This window comes from Tuber melanosporum (assembly GCF_000151645.1).
Source record: "Tuber melanosporum whole genome shotgun sequence assembly, scaffold_134, strain Mel28".
NCBI lineage: Eukaryota > Fungi > Ascomycota > Pezizomycetes > Pezizales > Tuberaceae > Tuber > Tuber melanosporum.
In genome coordinates this window covers 308,566-310,967 of record NW_003298791.1, presented here as the reverse complement: position 1 = coordinate 310,967, position 2,402 = coordinate 308,566, and positions in this window count along the sequence as shown.

Here is a 2,402-nt window from a genome sequence, read left to right as displayed (position 1 = left end):
ATGTAGTATAGTATTCTTCTAGTTTTCTAAAGTTTATCAATCAGTTTCACATAATTACTAATTATTGCAGTTTACCTTTACATGTAAAAATATTAAAGAAATTTTTTTGCTAACATATTAGACTTTATGTATCCAGTCTTATAGGAATTCTACTACATCTATCCACTCAATATTATAATTGACTTCTTATCTGATTTATTCAATATAAGCCTTCTTCTATGGTAAACTTTCTAAACCTTACATTACCTACCTATTTTGCTAGTTTCAAGAAAGTCTACATGAAAGCTATTATACTTGGACTTAAGCATTTTACATAGTTATATTTATTTAGTTTTAGTAGTATCACCTTAGCTAATATCTTTAGTATTAGTAGTTAGATTCTTTATCTTAGCATATTTTCTACTAGTATTAGAATAATTTCCTAGTTAACATTTTGTATTCCTTTCCAAATCCTATATAGTACTTGATCTAGCTTTAGGGCACACTTGTTACTGCACTTCTAGAGCACCTCCAAAATCTGTTCCTATTTCATCTTTACACCTTGGCCTAGTAACTCTGAGGTTCTGCAAGGTATTACTTAAGCTGTTAGTGTAGTGTTTCATGAGAAGAACTATTGTATAATTATATTCTCCTTCAATTTCACTAGTATTGTATGTGGGTGATAAGGCATAACTTAAGTACCTGTACTCAATTACAGTACTTATTCAGTACTACAATAGTACTTGAATTATACTCATTTGTACAGTATAAGTACTCAAGAACACATATAAGGTAATTGAGGTAATTCCCACCACACATAAATTGGTAGAGATGGAAGACATTAGAAACTGGTCCAGGGAATATTTGTAAAGAAAACCCTGTGTCTAATGCACTAGTAGTATATATTAATGTAAATAATTAGTTGCATGTATCCTATGAATCCTGAGTATTCTGAGGATCCTGTTGTTTTCTTTTTATCTAAAGTATGTTCTAAGCCTGAATTTGTTAATTTTCAACTACAGATTTGACTGCGTTAACTATGATCTTTAGTAATGTTCTAATGTGAGATATAAGCTACTGTTCATTTCAATATCAGTATCTTAATTCATCTGCATCTGAGTGTAAGGCTAGAATAGAAGCCTTAGATAGTCACATAGTAGTTATCTATATATCAACTAGGTACTAGGACTAAATCTAAAAATATCTACTCAAATAAGAGATAATTTGAGGAATATCTTTTCAATACAATTATGTATAAAGTTAGAGTATATTTTATATGCTAATGAGGTACTAACCTTGACTCCGGATTCCTTCCTATATACTATGACATACAGGTTGGAGCTTTCTGATCCTGACACATTTGATCCTAAGTTTCTAATTGTGCAAAGAAGACCTTTTTATTACAATTATCTGTTGAGTTATAGTAGATTTTGTATCCTAGCAAAGTGTTGACTTTAATGCCAGATTTGTTCCTGAATACCTTGATGGATAGACTAATACTTTGTAGCCTAAACATACTTGATACCAGCTTTCGTATAGTACAAAGAAGGTCTTTCCAATACCATTATCTGCGCAATTACCGAGTATTTTGTATGCTAGCGAAGTGTATACTTTGACATGAAATTCCTACCTGCATATCTTGATATATCCGTAAATATGAACACTTGCATTATGTGCTTACAGTATATCTGACAGATAGGGCACTGGAACGCTAATTGTAATTTAAGACTCTGGTGAACGTACTAGCCAATGTCAGGACATAGTAAGATGAAATATGATAAAGTAGGATGCTACAGGATGTGATAACCAACTTCAGAATACCAATCTTTAAATTCAGAATTTACAAGGAGCAGCCAATTCAAAGTATAACTTATATCTAAGTTGCTACAAAAGTCAACTGTAATTTTGTATATTAAGATTTATCTTTATGTATCCTAAGTTACAAAATTTAAGCATTGATGCAGAAGCATAGGTAATACGAAGACTAATAGTCATAACAAGCTATATATCTGCCAATATTCATACTATGTAGATACTGTATATACTGTTAGAAAGCTGAAATACTGTAGATTGTTGCGGTAAAGTATAAAGTACTATGATTAAAAGATGTTGAAAATTGAGACTTAAGAGGCACAATTGTATATCTATCTTGAGTAAGCTAGTGGATATTGAGAGGATATAGTAGGCATATTTTATAAGGAGTGTTATAATTTGAAGGTAAATTGGGAGAGGTTCTGTTCCTTGTTTCTGCTAAGTTGGGTATGTCTATAGTAGCCCTAATATATACTGGAATGCGCCAATTTATACTAAAAGAAATATATTTGGGAAAACCATAAGTAAGAATATGTTTCTCAGTAGAGAAACATAAGCGCTAACCTGTTTGACTGTAAAAACCTGTCAGGGGAGTTCCTAAAAGTTCATAT